Source organism: Triticum aestivum, chromosome 3A, assembly GCF_018294505.1.
Source record: "Triticum aestivum cultivar Chinese Spring chromosome 3A, IWGSC CS RefSeq v2.1, whole genome shotgun sequence".
NCBI classification, from domain to species: Eukaryota; Viridiplantae; Streptophyta; class Magnoliopsida; order Poales; family Poaceae; genus Triticum; species Triticum aestivum.
Window position 1 is genome coordinate 131,463,404 of NC_057800.1, and position 20,251 is coordinate 131,483,654.

At 41.6% G+C, this 20,251-nt stretch overlaps 1 long non-coding RNA gene across 4 annotated transcripts; it reads left to right on the forward strand.

The window, feature by feature from the left end:
* The first annotated feature begins 9,143 nt into the window (after positions 1–9,143).
* On the forward strand, positions 9,144–20,251 carry LOC123060668 (uncharacterized). 4 transcript variants are annotated; one of them, XR_006428091.1, is made up of 7 exons: positions 9,144–9,672; positions 9,760–9,845; positions 18,163–18,372; positions 18,552–18,717; positions 19,449–19,523; positions 19,617–19,889; positions 19,983–20,251. It is a non-coding gene; the product is annotated as an uncharacterized lncRNA (long non-coding RNA). The 4 variants fall into 4 exon arrangements; XR_006428092.1 differs by having other exon boundaries at positions 18,163–18,267; XR_006428089.1 differs by having other exon boundaries at positions 18,163–18,717.

Below are 20,251 nucleotides of genomic sequence, written 5' to 3' on the forward strand. Positions count from 1 at the left end.
TAGGACGACAGGTGCATGCACCCATTTATCTGTTGAATAGGTATTTGAAAAATGTTGAAAAAATTATTTTAAAAATTGTTGATCATGCATATAAAAATGTTAATCAAGTATTTGGCAAAAATATTGAACAAGTATTTGAAAAATGTTGAACAAGTATTTGAAAAAATGTTGAAGAAATATTTTAAAAAATGTTGATCATGTATATAAAAATGTTAATCAAGCATTTGTAAAAAATGTTGAACAAGTATTTGGCAAAAATGTTGAACAAGTATTTAAAAAAATATTAATCATGCATATAAAAATGTTGAACAAGTATTTGTAAAAATGTTGCTAATGTATATAAAAATGTTGAACAAGTATTTGAAAAAAATTGAACAAGTATTTAAAAAATTGAACAAGTATTTGGAAAAAATAATATAGAAAGAAAAGAAAAAAGAAAGAAATAATGGAGAAGACCGGCTCAGTCACCTCTAGTTGGCCGCGATCCCTTTTCTAACCAGTAATTGGAAGGTGATGGGGTGGTTAGCTGCGCAGGTGATTGCCATGGAGACCAGGCATCGATCCCCAACCCAGCTAACCACCCCACCAGCTTCCAGATGTTAAACATTTTTTCAAATACCCGTTCAATTTTTTAAAATACTTGTTCAAAAATATTTAAATACTTGTTCAAAAAATTTCAAATACTTATTCAAGATTTTTATATACATGATCGACATTTTTACAAATACTTGTTCAACATTTTTATATACATGATTAATAGTTTTTTCAAATACTTCTTCAATATTTTTTTCAAATACTTGTTCAACATTTTTTGCAAATGCTTGATTAACATTTTTATATACATGATCAATATTTTTTAAAATACTTATTCAACATTTTTCAAATACCTATTCAACAGATAAATGGGTGCATGCACCTGTCGGACTAGAGGAAGCAGACTGGGTGCCAATCGGTCAGCAGAGGACTGACTAGGACCAATCGGCCAGCAGTGGGCTGACTGGATCCAATCAGCCGATAGTGGGCCGACTGGGGGCCAATCGGCCAGCAGTAGGCTGACAGGATCCAGTCAGTCAACAGTAGGCCGAGTAGGTAATATTTTAGAAAAATATTATTATGGCATAATATTTTTGAAATTTAATAAAAAATGTATTATTTAAAAAAACAGCCATTTTTTAAAATACTTCTTTAACATTTTTCAAATACCTATTCAACAGTTTTCAAATATTTTTTTAACATTTTTCAAATACTTGTTCAACATTTTTTTCAAATGCTTGATTAACATTTTTATATGCATGATCAACATTTTAAAAATATTTTTCAATGTTTTCCAAATACCTAGTCAACAGATAAATGGGTGCATGCACGTGTCGGCCTAGAGGAAGCAGACTAGGCGCCAATCGACCAGTAGTGGGCTGATTGGATCCAGTCGGCCAATCGGGCAGCAGTAGGCCGACTGGGTATTATTTAAAAAAATATGTCATTACGGTGTAATATTTCTAAAATTTAATAAAGAATTAGTATTATTTTAAAAAAAATAGCTAACTTTTGCATATGATGTCGGAAAAAACATGTAATATATCAAAATTCAGCACGAAAATCCGCATCCGATTTTGACCGTTGTAGGCCGTTTTGCAAATTTTTTGAATGCTCAAATTCTAGGAAAAAAGTTATGCTCAAATTTCATTTTTTTTATTTTGGTTAAATCTGGTCAAACTATGGTCAAACTACATATTCAAGAAGTATTAGTGTTACTAAAAAATTATTCAACAATATTAGTGTTACTAAATAATTATTTCGTTTTTTTGAATTTTGGTCAAATCTAGTCAAACTGTGGTCAAACTACTTATTCAAGAAATATTAGTGTTACTAAATAATTATTGTTTTTAGAACAATAGTTTCAAACTCAAACAGTGAATCGTGTGACTTCATGCTCAAGCTAAACTCCTGAAGGTTAATAGGATTGACATCTTACTATTGTCAGGAAAACAACAAGTGCAGACTTGGAAACGAGGGGGAATAGAACCCGGAAGTTAAGCATGCTCAAGCTGGAGTAGTGAGAGGATGGGTGACCAGCCGGGAAGTTAGATGATTTGGAATGATGAGGGGTGATTAGAGATTAGAGGTTAAATTGAGCAGTGATGAAGGGTGATTAGAGATTAAATTGTAAAATAATTCAGAAATTTGAAAATCAGGAAAACTTAAAAAAATCATAAAATTTCCTTAGTCCCGGTTGGTGTTAGCGGCGACGTGGAGGGCCTTTAGTCCCAGTTCGTAACAGAACCGGGACTGGGGCGGGGGGGGGAGAACCTGGACTAAAGGCCCTCTGGAACCAGGGCAAATGGGAATTTTTCTATTAGTGGTAGTTGAAGTCATTGGCTCATGGAGGGGTGATGATAATGGCACGTGTAGTCAACCTGGACCAGTCTTCTTGACGGCGGCGCCGTGTTTTGTGTTGGCAGCTGATGTCTACAACACAACCTTTTTCTTGTAGACGTTGTTGGGCCTTCAAGTGCAGAGGTTTGTAGGACAGTAGCAAATTTCCCTCAAGTGGCTAACCTAAGGTTTATCAATCCATGGGAGGCATAGGATCAAGATGGTCTCTCTCAAACAACCCTACAACCAAATAACAAAGTCTCTTGTGTCCCCAACACACCCAATACAATGGTAAATTGCATAGGTGCACTAGTTCCGTGAACAGATGATAATACAAGTGCAATATGGATGGTAGATAAAGGTTTTTGTAATCCGAAAATATAAAAGTAGCAATGTAACTAATGATAAAAGTGAGCGAACACGGTATTGCAGTGCGTTGAAACAAGGCCTAGGGTTCATACTTTCACTAGTGCAAGTTCTCTCAACAATAATAACATAATTGTATCATATAACTATCCCTCAATATGCAACAAAGAGTCACTCCAAAGTCACTAATAGCAGAGAACAAACGAAGAGATTATTGTAGGGTATGAAACCACCTCAAAGTTATCCTTTCTGATCGATCTATTCAAGAGTTCGTAGTAAAATAACACGAAACTATTCTTTTCATTCAATCTATCATAGAGTTCGTACTAGAATAACACCTTAAGACACAAATCAACCAAAACCCTAATGTCACCTAGATACTCCAATATCACCTCAAGTATCCGTGGGTATGATTATACGATATGCAGCACACAATCTCAGATTCATCTATTCAACCAACACAAAGAACTTCAAAGAGTGCCCCACAGTTTCTACCGGAGAGTCAAGACGAAAACGTGTGCCAACCCCTATGCATAAGTTCACGAGGTCACGGAACTCGCAAGTTAATCACCAAAATATACATCAAGTGGATCGCCTGATATCCCATTGTCAGCATAGATAAGCACATACAAGACATACGTCAAGTGTTCTCAAATCCTTAAAGACTCAATCCGATAAGATAACTTCAAAGGGAAAACTCAATCCATTATAAGAGAGTAGAGGGGAGAAACATCATAAAATCCAATTATAATAGCAAAGCTCGCGATACATCAAGATCGTGCCGAATCAAGAACACGAGAGAGAGAGAGAGATCAAACACATAGCTACTGGTACATACCCTCAGCCCCGAGGGTGAACTACTCCCTCCTCGTCATGGAGAGCGCCGGGATGATGAAGATGACCACCGAAGAGGGATTCCCTCCCTCCGACAGGGTGCCGGAACGGGTCTAGATTGGTTTTCGGTGGCTATAGAGGCTTGCGGTGACGGAACTCCCGATCTAGGTTTCTTTTTGAAAGTTTGGGTATATATAAGAAGTGTTAGAGTCGGGAACAAGTCAGGGGGTCCCCGAGGCGACCACGAGATAAGGGAGCGCGCCCCCACCCTCGTGGTGGCCTCGGGACTCCTCTGGTCCATCTTCGGTACTTTGTGAGCTTCTTATGGTCCAAAAACAATCTCCGTGAATTTTCAGGTCAATTGGAGTCCGTTTGATTTTCCTTTTCTGTGATACTCAAAAACAAGGAAACAAACAGAAATTGGCATTGGGCTTTAGGTTAATAGGTTAATCCCAAAAATTATATAAAATAGCATATAAATGCATATAATACATCCAAGGTTGATAATATAATAGCATGGAACAATAAAAAATTATAGATACGTTGGAGACGTATCAAGCATCCCCAAGCCTAATTCCTGCTCGTCCTCGAGTAGGTAAATGATAAAAACAGAATTTTTGATGTGAAATGCTACCTATCATATTTATACATGTAATTCTATTTATTGTGGCAAGAATATTCATATCCGAAAGATTGAAGACAAAATTTTAATATTGACATGAAAATAATAATACTTCAAGCATACTAACAAAGCAATCATGTCTTCTCAAAATAACATGGCCAAAGAAAGCTATCCCTAAAAAATCATATAGTCTGACTATGCTCTATCTTCATCACACAAAATATTTAAATCATGCACAACCCCTATGACAAGCCAAGCAATTGTTTCATACTTTTGATGTTCTCAAACCTTTTCAATCTTCACGCAATACATGAGCGTGAGCCATGGACATAGCACTATAGGTGGAATAGAATGGTGGTTGTGGAGAAGACAAAAAGGAGAAGACAATCTCACATCAACTAGACGTATCAACGGGCTATGGAGATGCCCATCAATAGATATCAATTTGAGTGAGTAGGGATTGCCATGCAACGAATGCACTAGAGCTATTAAAACATAAAACCACATCTAAACAGAGGCTAGATGAATTAATTATTACTAAACAGGAGCAAAAAGCAAAGAACAAAAATAAAATTAGGTTGCCTCCCAACAAGCGCTATCGTTTAACGCCCCTAGCTAGGCATGATGATTTCAATGATGCTCACATAAAAGATAAGAATTGAAACATAAAGAGAGCATCATGAAGCATATTACTAACACATTTAAGTCTAACCCACTTCCTATGCATAGGGATTTTGTGAGCAAACAACTTATGAAAACAATAATCAACTAGCATAGGAAGGCAAAACAAGCATAACTTCAAGATTTTAAGCACATAAAGAGGAAACTTGATATTATTGCAATATGTAAAAGCATATGTTCCTCTCTCATAATAATTTTTAGTAGTACCATGAATGAATTTAACAATATAACCATCACATAAAGCATTTTTTTCATGATCTACAAGCATAGAATTTTTATTACTCTCCACACAAGCAAATTTCTTCTCAAGAATAGTAGTGGGAGCAAACTCAACAAAATAACTATCATGTGAGGCATAATCCAATTAAAGTTAAAATCATGATGACAAGTTTCATGGATATCATTATTCTTAATAGCATACAAGTCATCACAATAATCATCATAGACAGCAACTTTGTTCTCATAATCAATTGGAACCTCTTCCCAAATAGTGGAATCATTACTAAATAAAGTCATGACCTCTCCAAATCCACTTTTATAGTTATCACAATAAGATTCAACACCCTCCAAAATAGTGGGATCATCACTTCCTAAAGTTGACACTCTTCCAAACCCACTTTCATTAATATAATCATCATAAATAGGAGGCATGCTATCATCATAATAAATTTGCTCACCAAAACTTGGGAGACAGAAAATATCATCTTCATCATACATAGCATCCCCAAGCTTGTGGCTTTGCATATCATTAGCATCATGGATATTCAAAAGATCCATACTAACAACATTGCAATCATGCTCATCCTTCAAAGATTTAGTGCCAAACATTTTAATGTATTCTTCTTCTAATACTTTGGCACAATTATCGGAATTCTTATTTTCACGAAACACATTAAAAAGATGAAGCATATGAGGTATCCTCAATTCCATTTTTATAATTTTCTTTTATAAACTAAACTAGTGATAAAAGCAGAAACTAAAAGATTTGATTGCAAGATCTAAAGATATACCTTCAAGCGCTAACCTCCCGACAACGGCGTCAGAAAAGAGCTTCGTTGACTGGGTGTTAGTGCCGCTTTCCTCGCCTCCCCGGCAACGGCGCCAGAAAAGAGATTGATGTCTACTACGCAACCTTCTTCTTGTAGACATTGTTGGGCCTCCAAGTGCAGAGGTTTGTAGGACAGTAGCAAATTTCCCTCAAGTGAATGACCTAAGGTTTATCAATCCGTGGGAGGCATAGGATGAAGATGGTCTCTCTCAAACAACCCTGCAACCAAATAACAAAGAGTCTCTTATGTCCCCACCACACCCTATACAATGGTAAATTGCATAGGTGCACTAGTTCGGCGAAGAGATGGTGATACAAGTGCAATATGGATGGTAGATAAAGGTTTTTGTAATCTGGAAAATATAAAAACAGCAATGTAACTAATGATAAAAGTGAGCAAAACGGTATTGCAATGTGTTGAAACAAGGCCTAGGGTTCATACTTTCACTAGTGCAAGTTCTCTCAACAATAATTACATAATTGGATCATATAACTATCCCTCAACATGCAACAAAGAGTCACTCCAAAGTCACTAATAACGGAGAACAAACGAAGAGATTATTGTAGGGTACGAAACCACCTCAGAGTTATCCTTTCTGATCGATCTATTCAAGAGTCCGTAGTAAAATAACACAAAGCTATTCTTTCCGTTCAATCTATCATAGAGTTTGTACTAGAATAACACCTTAAGACACAAATCAACCAAAACCCTAATGTCACCTAGATACTCCAATGTCACCTCAAGTATCCGTGGGTATGATTAAACGATATGCATCACACAATCTCAGATTCATCTATTCAACCAACACAAAGAACTTCAAAGAGTGCCCCACAGTTTCTACCGGAGAGTCAAGACGAAAACGTGTGCCAACCCCTATGCATAAGTTCACGAGGTCACGGAACTCGCAAGTTAATCACCAAAACATACATCAAGTGGATCGCCTGATATCCCATTGTCAGCATAGATAAGCACATACAAGACATACGCCAAGTGTTCTCAAATCCTTAAAGACTCAATCCGATAAGATAACTTCAAAGGGAAAACTCAATCCATTACAAGAGAGTAGAGGGGAGAAACATCATAAAATCCAATTATAATAGCAAAGCTCGCGATACATCAAGATCGTGCCGAATCAAGAACACGAGAGAGAGAGAGAGATCAAACACATAGCTACTGGTACATACCCTCAGCCCTGAGGGTGAACTACTCCCTCCTCGTCATGGAGAGCGCCGGGATGATGAAGATGGCCACCGAAGAAGGATTCCCCCCCTCTGGCAGGGTGCCGAAATGGGTCTAGATTGGTTTTCGGTGGCTACAGAGGCTTGCGGCGGCGGAACTCCCGGTCTAGGTTTCTTTCTGAAAGTTTGGATATATATAAGAGGTGTTGGAGTCGAGAACAAGTCAGGGGGGGTCCCCGAGGCGGCCACGAGATAGGGGGCGGGCCCAAGGGGTAGGGCGCGCCCCCACCCTCATGGTGGCCTCTGGACTCCTCTAGTCCATCTCCGGTACTCCGTGGGCTTCCTCTGGTCCAAAAACAATCTCCGTGAATTTTCAGGTCAATTGGAGTCCGTTTGATTTTCCTTTTCTGCGATATTCAAAAACAAGGAAAAAACAGAAATTGGTACTGGGCTCTAGGTTAATAGATTAGTCCTAAAAATCATATAAAATAGGATATAAATGCATATAAAACATCCATGGTTGATAATATAATAGCATGAAACAATCAAAAATTATAAATATGTTGGAGATGTATCAGCAACCAAGTGGGCTAATGGTGCCCTACGCGGTCATGTCTATGACGACATTTGTGGGCATTTCTAACGGGTTTCATCCTTTTTTCTAAATTAATCAAGAAAATATGTTTTTAATAAATGAAAATGGCAAATCTCCGGCCTTATTTTAAAAAATGTACAAGAGTACGTGTTATATTTTCCTTATTTCTGTTACGGTCACACCAAGATCCTAAGAACCGAACCACTAACCTAATGTTAGACAATGTGGTCCCCATTTATCATATTATAGCAAGCTAAGAGCCCAAGACTATTGCACTCTACTAAAAAAGGCAAAACAAAATAACTTACTGGTAACCCAAAACTAAGGGCATCTATGATTCACTAGTAGAATGCCCGTGTGTTGCCACGGGCTTCTGAAATCGTAAGATAGAGACACTATAACACGGTCCCAATTACATAATAATTTAAGTCCACTTAACTTTGTAATGTAAAGTGATAACAAAAAATAGCACATTAACAATGTATACATATAAGGGATGATCCAACTAAAAATCTATTAAAAATTATTGAGATATACTTGATGCACTTAACAAATTTTGATGCTTCTATGTCTCTTTGTCCGTCTTCTTTCATCTGGCAGAAACAAACGTGCTAATAATATGTACCTTTTCACCCGCCCTATCTCATAGATGATCATGAACCAGCTGTAATTCCACAATGACCCTAATATATATGTTTTACGATATTATATATTGTTTATATTATTAATTACAAAGTTTATGCAATTGGTCTTACACCATCCTGTAAGAACATAACATCCTTCATAAATCATTCCAAATCATCGTTTGATAACAAGGCATCTTCAATGTCCACGAACTTGGTTTTCTTGGGGCAGACATGATTGATTCGATGACTGTAATATCTCTAGGGATACAAACATAGTCTATCGTCATGATACAAAAATGAGCCAAATTTGTATTAAAATGAGACAAATTGGCTGAATACAAAAGGCAATATGATGAAAGAAAGATCGATAATAACATTGAAAAGAATACCTTGTGCGATAACATTTAAAGTGGCATACTTTTTTGGTTTTTTATGAGATATCACCGCCTCCACATCATTATGTTGTGAAAAACTCGGTGAATTTTCGGCCCTTTTTAGCGTCACCCTTCTCCAACATAAACCAAGTATACTTTGTTTCTTCACTCAAAATTGTGTTTTCTGTGTGATATTTTGAATATATGGAATAAGTATAAAAAAGATTTATTTGGATGATCCATTTTTGATTAATATATCTATATCCTTTTTACTTTAATATATACTATCTTTTTTCGTACATCATTTTTGTAGGCATTTGTTTTCTTACAACAAAGGTTGCTGATCCAAGGCCCCAAGAAGCCCAAGCCCACTCGCATCATGGGCCAACCAGCACCCACCAACTCCTTCTCCTCACTCTCTCCACTCCCTTTCCACTCACGCACACAATCTAGATCACGGCGGAGTCACCCACACTCCCTCCGCTCTCGCCCCCACAGCCGCACAGCTGGTGTCCTCATCTCCCACGACCGCCGCCTCTCCCTCGCACGCCTCGTCGGCACCACTCCCTCACCCGCATCACCGGCGCCTCTCCCTCTCGGGCCGTTGTTGCCTCTCCGTTGGCCCCGTCGTTGTCGCCCCTGATGTGCCGCGGCGCCGTGACCCGGCCTCACAGGCACGACCAGGGTGACGACAACTCGAAGCTCTGTGGCACGACGTGCGCTGAGCAACGCGCCGCGGGGGCACTGCCGCCTCAGTCACCGGCGTGGCCGACCATCCGTCCACGTCCCCATCACTGCCGCCGGCCGGCCACACGACCTCACGCTCGTCCAACTCGAAGCACGCGCCGTCGTGGCCCGCCTCCGGCTGCTTCAGCAGGCCAAGAAACCGAAACGCCCCCCGCGCCTGGCGACCTCGGCATCTCCATCGACCGTCTCAGCAAGCGCTACCTCGCCCGTCTCCCGCATTGCTGATGGTAAGCCCCTCCTTTTCTCTCTTGGCCTGCTTGCTTGCTTGCGAGCCCCTCCTCTGAATTTGTTGGTTGGTTGCTTTCTTTCTTCAGCAAGCCAAGAAACAGGGAGTGCCGGCAGTAGTACTCTGAATCCATCAATGCAACTGAATCCAAACATGTGAATCAAGTTGTGGCAGGTATCTCTGCATGCTTAATTCACTCAATTTTTTGTGCAGTAGGAGTAGTTGCTAAAAATTTACTGAATTTTGTTTCCAGTAGATGCACTGAATTTCAAAGAAAGAGTACTCTAGGAGTACATGGAGTTGATGCACTGAATTTGTTTGCAGTAGATGCACTGAAATTTACTGAATTTTGTTTGCAGTAGGAGTAGTTGCAGTTCTGAACTGCTAGGTGTACTTGTGGAAGCACTTCGCCGGTGCGCCATATCTGATTGATTTGCAACTAAATTCTAGCCACTCTGAATTCTGAGTCTGAATGCACATCAAGGAGTATTTTTAAAAAGTACAACAAGGAGTAGCATTTACATGTTTAAAAAGCAATTCAGCAAGATTTCTGTGTGTATCCATATGCCCAATCCCGCTCTAATTCAGCCTACTCCCATCTCTAGATAAATAACAGTAGAATAATCTGTTAGTACTGTTATTTCACAATACACTGCCAATTTTCAGCACCAAACCAGGAAAATTATGTCAAACGAATATGGCCTGAATTGTGACAGTACTGAAAGCATGCAAACATGCCTAAAGGTTAAGTGTTTCACTACTGCACTGGGATTAAAGATTCAGTTGTTTTCTAGTCTAGTGACATTGTCATTGTAGTTTCAGTAGAAATGACCTTCTTCCTAATTAGTAACAGAGATGAAAGTTTATATAGTTGTGATATTTTTGGTGTAATATTATTGTTTACATGCTTATTTTTTTCTGCATGTTCAGAATTGCATGCTTTAGGGCTGCATCATAAAAACTTATCTAATGTAGAACACTCCAGTGGAGTCTAGTTTTACAACAACGGATTGACCCAGGTAGTGTGCAAAATTTGTGCAGGAAAACAAAGCCGAGTTTAGATGTAGTAGATGATTGATTACAAAACAACAAAAGAATAATATATATAAGCAATCTAGCAAAAGGGAAAATAATGTCACATACAACAAAAATTGGCAGCTTGCAAAGTCACAAATCCGAGGCAATATTATTAATATTTGACTTATTGTATAAACATAATAAGGTTTAATTGCTAACATCGAAAGATAAGATATCTGTACAAGAACACCGAAGAGCACCAACTTATCTGTAGCATAAGAGTAAATCCTCTGTCATATTTAAGAGCGGACTTCAGCCTGTAAGGATTTCCTTATAGACGATGTTCTTCATCGAGGTTTGTAAGGACAAGGTAGGTCGTTTTTGCTTCTTTGATTTACTGCTTTGCTTCTTGCCATTCTCCTTGTCCTTCTCCTTCTCAATGAGGATCTTTATATTTCTCTTCGCGGTGGCTCGAAACAATGCGACATAGAGTTGACCATGAGAAAACACCGGATTAGGTAGGTACACGCCAACAATCGGAATCGTCTGTCCTTGAGCCTTGTTAATCGTCATAGCAAAGCTAAGCCTTACAGGAAATTGCTTCCTCTTGAACTTGAATGGAAACATGTCGTTGTTAGACGAGCATAGGGGTATTCGAGGAAGGAATACCCTCCTACCTGCGTGTTGTCCGATCACGATTTCTGCGTCGATGGCGTTCCTCTCGAAACCTCGCACCACAAGCCTCGTCCCATTACACAGACCATTAGCCAGATCAATGTTCCTCAGAAGTATGACAGGGCAGTTGAGCTTCAGTTTCAGTGCATGCGGAGGCAGACCGTTGGGAGTCAATCCATTTAGGAACTCAGGAGCATAGTAGCCATATGGGTCGTCTTCTGCACTGTCAACGCTATGGTAGATTACTTCTTCCCCCCGAAAACGCTCTACCATGCGTATGTTTATCTTGTCGATGTTGTCGTTCGTGGTGGAGAGGATTGCGCGTGAAGTCATGTAATTCGGATCAGACATGTTGTCATCTAGTCTCGGAAACACATGGTCAATCAGCTTCTCCAGGTCGTCACCCTTGCCTGTAGACGACACACAAATATCTTTAGGGAGTCATATGTTTCCTTGATCGTCAACTTCCTCGGTACCATTGCCTACCCTTAGCAAGTAATCCGCAAACCAGGTGTCATTATGAGCCCTCATGTTGGTGACGAGCCTTAGCTGGCGCATACCCTTCCAGAGATGTGAACTTCGGAGGGTTGCATCGATTATCTGACCCCGGGACCCCTCCCGACGACTGGAAGCACCTGCCTGAAGTCCCCGCCAAACACAACAGTTTTTCCTCCAAAGGGTCGGTCCCGTCTTCCCATGATGTCGCGCATGCTGTTGTCGAGTGCCTCGACCGCCTGTCGCTTAGTCATGGTGGCCTCGTCCCATAGTATCAATGAGGCCATCCTCAGTAGCTTGGCGGTACCACTCTGCTTCGTGAAGGTGCATGAGGCGCCATCGTCGCAGCTCAATGGGATCTTGAACCTCGAGTGGGCAGTCCTACCTCCAGGCATGATAGAAGCGGCGACACCTGACGTCGCGGTAGCGATAGCGATGTTTCCCTCGCTTCGAACCTTGGCGAGCAGCGCCCTGTACAGGAAGGTCTTCCCTGTACCTCCCGGGCCATCAACAAAGAACACACCCCCATCACCGCGTTCAACAGCAGCTAGTATCTCGTCGTATGCAACCCTCTGCTCCAAGTTTAGTGACGATGCCAATTTATGTCGTTGATGTCAAAATCGATGTTGGATTCCTCGATCACTTCTCTGGCCTCGCCCTCGTTTGGGTCGAACGCATCGTCAATGCATGGAAGAGCGAAATCAGCTATGTCTTTTCCCATGGACTGCAACATACCCCTAATGTCAAGCAACACCATCTGTTCCACCTCAATCGGGCACGTGTGTGATCGCCGATAGTCATCAGACATAGGCTCGAAGTGCCTATCCCATAAACCACGCACGTCGCCTGGCTCACAGTGCACCAAAATTGTTGCGAAGAGCCTCCTGAGAGAACATGGCATTGCCCACTGCTCTGCCTCGGTAAGACAGTCGTCGAGCGTGTTATCTGCCTCGATGAGTCCCAACCTTTCGGCAACCTCTCTAAAGCTCCCGCATAGCCTACCGTCCACGGTGAGCATGTCCTCATAGGATGTCTTGCCAGCAACATGGTTTAGCAGCACACGCAGATAGTATCGCTCCCCCTCGGCAGGATTGGCAGACACAATTCGACCTATCTGATAACGCTCCACCCGCTCTTTCCAATACTTCTTACCCTTCTGCCATGTGAACCTTCCAGGAAAATCCTTGTACAATATATTCCTAGCCCACGGGTGGTTTTGGTTAGCTTTGAAATACTCTGTCAACATGGATTTGGAAGCATTCTCAGAGGCGACTACGTCGGTCAAGTGAGCTTGCTCATTGAATGCCACCCTGTGCATATTCGGGAGATGAAGAGGCAACTGTAGGACAGGCGGGTCATTGGCATACAAGGGGAAGCCAAATATCCTCCACATCGCCTCTGGAGGAGTAACCCACCTCGCGTCTACGTATCTTTTGATCTCATCAATGTTACCATCGGCGTCGGGTTGGTCGATGCTGAAAGAAGCCCTATCATGGCCCTTGTATATGTACTTGTAAAGGTATTTGATGGCCTTTATGCTGGAGCAAACCTCAACGTTGATGTGGCAATTGAACATACGTAGAAGGTAAGTGTTATATGGCACAACCCATCTGTTGTCCAACATTTTACCCTGGACCTTAGCCTGCCGACCATCATCTCGACGACGATAAACAGGGTATGAGTCCTTGCCATGTGCCGTGTTTTCATTGAACGGCCGCGGGTATCTGCACTTGCACTCGTTCTGTTGCATGCACACATTTTTGGGGTTGAGAGCACCGTATGGTCCATGCATCATATGTTTCACCACCAAGGCGTGGAGTTCAGGATACTTCTGCTTGTCTGGGAGTTCGACAGAAATAAGTCGGTCGTACTGCTCCAGAACGACAAGCTTATAGGCAGAATCCATGATCAATAAAAAGTGTGCGTGGGGGAGGCCCCTCTTCTGGAACTCGACTACGTATACATGTGCGACAACAACACCGAGGATATTCTTCTTGAACAACATCTCTTTCATAGCCTCTAGCTTGCCATGGAACACACGAGCCACAAGACCAGGTCGGTCTTGCGCTGTCTGACCAGGAAACAACTCATTCGTTATCTCTTCCCAGTTAGGGTTGCAGGTCATGGTCAAGAAGATGTCAGGCTTCCCGTAGGTATGGACTATTGCCATGGCATCCATATGCCTCCGCTTCATGTCGCGGTCGCCACCTGGGTACGTTCCAGGGAGCACTATCCTTACTCCAACAGCGCTTGCCCGGGTCTCTCTGGATGTAATTGCATCAACAACTCCTTTATACAGGTCGGCGCGGATCTTTGTCTGGTTCTTCCTGTACCATTTCAACCTACAACTCTCAATCTTGATGTACATGTCCACCCCCATTGCTGGAGCAATCGTGCTCCACAGAGTATGGGATTGAATATCCCAGGTCATGTCTGCAACATGTAACAGTAGTAGTCTCTCACCGAGACGCATAACCTGCTATTCCCCTCTTCACATGGATGAGTAACGCGGAAGTTAGGATTCATATGAGAACTATACAATTCATCAAAACAACATAATACGCATAAGGCTTACCTGCTTCATCATCATCATCACGTCCACCTCTTGGTTGTTGCACAACCGGCCAAGGGACATCACGTTTAGGTAGTTTTGGGTGCCAACCGAGCTCCCCCCTTGGGTATAAGAGTTGGTAAAAGAGCGGGTCATACGAGCCAGCTGTCACATGTATAATGTGCCTCTGGTTGTCATTCCCGCAAAGTGTAATCCTACGATCAAACCTCTTCGCTAGGTCAGTGCCCTCCACCCAAATTGCAGCGACCTCAGATGACAGAGGTCTATTATACTTCCTTTGGTCTAGTATCTGGTCAGTGTTGAGGTCTATCCTGTAATCGTCGAGGTTGTCCCTGTGCACACCCAAACTCCTAAACTGCTGGGAGTACGGGCTTTCCCTGAGTATGTCCACTAACTTTCTGACGACGTCTTAGTCTAATTGTTTGGTGGCAGCCTTGCGATGGGTTAGGCCTGGGTCATCGTAGTAGAAGTACAACTGTAGATGCTCTGGACAGGATGTTGGCCCGAAGGAATGAATGTTGTGGTAGATGGTGCCGTGCGCCCGAAACGTGTACACCCCAGACTTCATGTTTGTGTAGCTTTCATCGAGGCTGACGCCGAGGGTTGTGAAGGAGAAGTGGCCATTGAAGAACCGTATGTTCTCCTGAAAATGTCTAGAGTCCACATTAGTGCTAGACCAAAGCCTCATGAGTTCTGGGATGGGCTCCAGTTGCTTCAGCTCGATCTTCCCACCGCGACAGCATAATCCCGGGGCCTCGGACACAAACTTCTTAGCCTTGCAGTGGTCGCAGTTCGCGGCGTGCTTCAGGATGTGTGTGTTGGCTGGGAGGTTTGAGTACACATAGTCAAATGGATCATGGTCGACATAGTTATTGTGCCTTGAGTCTTCCAATTCATTGTGCTCCATGTCATCAACATCTGAGCCTGCAAACAATGTTTCTAATTAGTGAGATACCCCCAACATGTGGATCACGCTCAAGCGGGTGTACATACCTTCACCATCAAACAAGTAATATTCATCGTCAAAGAGGTTGTCAGGACTGGCATTATCATTCATGAGACCATTGAGGTAAGCGTCCATGTCGTCTGCCCAGGTGCCAAACAACACAAATGAGGGTTCGGTCTCAAGGGACACAAGGAGAGTAAGGATGGGGGTGTTACCTTCACTTCTGATCGTGTACTCCGGTGTGCTAGATGATGTTGAGGCACCGTGTGCTTCAACTATGGTAGGTTGTCCCGTTGAGCTAATCTCCGATGTGGAGATGGACTTGACGGCTGGGGTATTCACCCTACCTGCAAAGCTTGCATTACGACGATCTAGCAGAGCCTTCCTCTCACCATGTGGCACCCGCGAACATGATTTTCGCTTGCCAATTTTCTCCTGACACTTATTCGCCGCCATACTTCCCTTGAAAGCTCGCTCTCTCGTCCTACGCTGAGCTCTGGACTCATGACTCTGCTTGCCAGCGCCATAATCCGCTTTTGTTACCGGATCACTGGTCTGCTGGTCGGCACTTGGTAGGTGCTCATTGATTTTTATGAGGTTGCCATCTACATCACCATCACCTAGGGTTCTGCTTAGGTATGCACCTACAATATTATCGAATCATTATAAATAACCGATGAATGATTACAAGATGAAAGATGATCGTTGATGGGATATCTACCATCGGTTTCGGTGTTGCGAATGTATGTGGGGGCCGACTTGACAGTTGTAGCACGATCTATCTGTTCACTGTCAGATTGTTGCGTGATGGTTGGAAGTGTGAGAGTCGGACAATGTGTGTGAGGGTTGAAAGCGTGAGAGTTGGACAATGTGCTAGTTTGATCTGGACGTGGCATTGCGATTGATTCAGCACAAAGGGTGTTTTTCCTTCTAGCATAGTCTGCCTTTCTCTTCGCACTTGACTCCCCCTGCTCATCAGGGGTCCTGTTGTTTCGTTGTTCCTTTCGTCGCTCACCCTGCACTTGATTATCTTTTTGGAGGTTGATCGTACCCTCTTCCTTTTTCTTCCGATAAGATTCTCGTCTCCGTGTGTTTCTCTGCTCCTTTTGTTCTTCTTTCTCATGTTGCCACCCAGCTAGTACATTGTCATCAATGTACCCAACAATGGGAGTACTCGAAGCAGGCAACGTTGCATCAGCATGTGACAAGGATGTATAGCTAGAGCTAGTTGGGTTGGCTGGTTGAACAATAAATTGAAACATAACCATATCATCCATGTTCAGCAAGCACGAAGCTGCAGAATGAGGTCATTCTATCTAACGATTACTTAATTTATGAAGTGAAAAATTAAACACATGTACCTGATATGCTATGGGAAGGTTGATCAACACTTGTTATATCATCAAGAGGGGTTCGGGAAACACACTGAGTTTCATCTTGGAGGTTGGTCACAGTCTCATCTTTTTTCTTCGGATAAGCTGCTCGCCTCCGCGTGTTGTTCTGCTTCTTTTTATCGCCTGTGCAGTTATTGTTGCTTTCTTTATCACGTTGCCCCATAACTACCATTACCAAATTTACGCTACAGTTATACCAAGTATAAATTCTAGATCCGTACCTGGTATCTCATGGGAAGGCTGATGAACATTGGTGATATCACCAAGAGGGGGTCGAGAAACATTCTGCTTTTCACTTTGGAGCTTGATCATATTCTCTTCCTTTTTCTTCCGATAATTTTCTTGCCTTCGCGCGTTTCTCCGCTCCCTTTGTTCTTCTGTCAAGTTATTACTGCATTCTTTATCATGCTTTCTAGTAGATAGCTTGGCGACATTCAGGAGTAGAGGTGTTGTCTGGGAATCACTTGGGGTAGACGCTGGCGCAAAATCTAAACCATCATGACCATGGGCATTTAGGCAGACATCGTTATGTGGAGATTTTGGACCTAGAGGAACAGAACAAAAGCTAGTGGTTAGGCTCACAGATGAATATGAACACCCATAAGCACAAGAAGGGAAGGTGCGTCCCATTGCGACATTGTCCATTCTATGTTTTTGTTTAAGATGGATCTTTATTTGGTTCAGCTCTTTGTAGTTCTTCCTCCCTCTCCTTTTATATTACCATGTAAACCTCCTTCTATCATATTGTCCCTGTTAGTCTAGCCCTAAGTCTGTACTCTTTAGGTCACTTCCCTCTCTCTCACACCCTCCATTATCCATTTCCCTCTCACGTCAGAATATTGAATGGTTCTACCACACAATTTTGGCTGCACGCACTTGCTATGGACAACTTGTCAGTAACAAAGGTTAGATTTACAAATTACAAGTTTCATCTGTGGGTTTTTTAACCTTGGAGTTAAAGAATTTGCGTTTATGCGTGCTAATCAGAAATCTTTTGAACTATAACTCCTCTTTCATTTCCCTAAGATTAATTAGTAAATAGGAAGATTATATGGTGTGATTGTTACACATATTTTATTTATGTGCCTATGAGTTCAGGGTTGGTGGATTAGCATCTTATATAACCATGGAATGAAAATGATTTATTTTTCTTTCAGTTGAACCTATTTGTAAGTCCCAACGGTGTTGTGAGCCTTGCTTACTACAATTTTTAGTTAAACTTCTTCATCCAGCAACTCCGAGGAGTAGGTTTTGCGTGACTGATACCATGTTGCTTCCAGAAATACCAGTACTTTATGGTTTCACATGTGATTGCCCTTAAATATATATATAGTATATAGTAATGTTCTGTTCAGGTTCGGCATAAAAGTTGTATTCTGATTACTGCTGCAGCTTCGCATGTTGAATTATGTTAGACATGAAGTTCTAAACAAGACATTAGAAGCTTTTGGTGATCTCAAAGATGATGAGGAGCTTGGTCCTGCTGACTGGGTTACAGTTAAGAAATATATCACAGGCTTGAGTAACTTGGAAGATGAACATGCACATCCACATGATGACAATCATGATCACATACATACCATGAATTTAAGGGATGGCCGAGTGCGTATTTTGAATGGCAGGCAGGCTTTTTGTTTGCTTTTCTTTTTTGCCCTTAAATAGTTGGCTTGATACGTCCGTAATTCTATCTTGTCTCTGTATTTTATGGAGATGTTTAGTTTCATACTAAATGCGGTCAGTTAACAAAGATTATTTTTCCTTTTTGTAAATATTGTCTTCAGGTGTGCAAGCCAGTTACTGGGCAATGCTTGACGAGGGACGGATAAATGCAGCTACAGCCAATATTTTGATGCGATCAGTTGATGAAGCTATGTATCTTGTTTCTAGCCGGCCATTATGCGATTGGAACAGTTTGCAGTCCAATGTCCATTTCCCAAGTTACTACAGGTTCCTTTCTGCAAGCATGTTACCACAAAGTTTTATCACATACTTCACAGTACAAAGATTGGAGTCAGGATGTTACATCTGTCCTGCATCTTTTATGTGCTTGTTATTTACCACTTCTTTATTACCAATTCCAGAATGCTTGTTATTTACCACTTCTTTCCTACCAATTCCAGAACTTAGTATCCAATCCAAGGATCAGAGGCAGTAAATGAATATTAGTCACACTACGTGGCGCACATGACAGATGTAATGCGTAGGTGTCCGTCGTTATAGTCCATAAGCAGAACAGAAAGTAGTATTTTTTTACTTTTCGGAGCCAGCTACAGACCCTATTTTTTAAGATACGTGGAAAGTAGTATGGTGTAGATGGACGCATGGCTCAAACCATTTAGCTTTTTAAGGTTAAACTATGTAAAGCCTGTCTAAAGTCATCGTCATTTGTGATGTCCTGTTCTAGTATCACCCCTCCAGAGGGACTAATATGCAATACTGACATGGTAGGTTATTTTGGTTTTTTGTTGTTGTCCAAATCTGTTAGGCATGATTGATGAAATGATCAAATAAAACCCATTTGATAATGCATGTTATTTACAAAATCCCCATACCTGGTGTCATTGGGTAATACTCGTCAATGTCACGCGGGAACAATTTCTGGGATGGATTCGTTGACATTTATACCCTCATTATGGCATGTAACGCGAAAGTTATATGCAATGTTGTGTTTATACCAGAATGAAGGTCAACAAGACGGGTAGAGGGTATACCTGGACTTCCTTGGGGATGTAGATCAACAAGAGGTGGTAGAGGTACATCCGATGCCTTTCTTTGTTCCGGTGCCTTGCTATTTGAATTTCCCATACTTAACTTTTGTTCTGATGAGTGACATATCACAAATGTAGGTCAACATGAGAAGATCAAATAAGAACTATTTGATAATGCACGTTATTTACAAAAGCCCCATACCTACCATAATTGGGTAATACTCGTCAATGTTGTGACTCGGTGCGGGAACAATTTCTAGGATGGATTCGTCGACATTTATACCCTCATTATGGCCTGTAACACGGTAGTTATATGCAATGTTGAGATTACACCAGAATGAAGGTCAACAAGACGGGGTAGAGGTAAACCTGGACTTCCTTGGGGATGTAGATCAACAAGAGGGGGTAGAGGTACGTCCGATGCCTTTCTCTGTTTCGGTGCCTTGCTATTTTAATTTCCCATACTTACCTTTTGTTCTGATGAGTGACCTATCACAAATGTAGGCTAACATGAGAAGCTAGAGTAGAGGTCCATTTCAAAGTAAACTTACAGGAGGACAAAGCTACCAACTGCTTACAGGAAAAGCTTGAACCTGGTCGAGCTGGGAACATTGATAAAGAAAAGGCGTAATTTAGCTTTGCGTAAAATTCAGAGAAGTTGCATATTTATAAATTGTATGATTCACAAGTCCAAAAACCTTCAAGTGTCTTATTGAATGTGCTGCCGGTGGAAGCATAAAAAATCATCATACGTACAGGAAGGTACTGCTCCA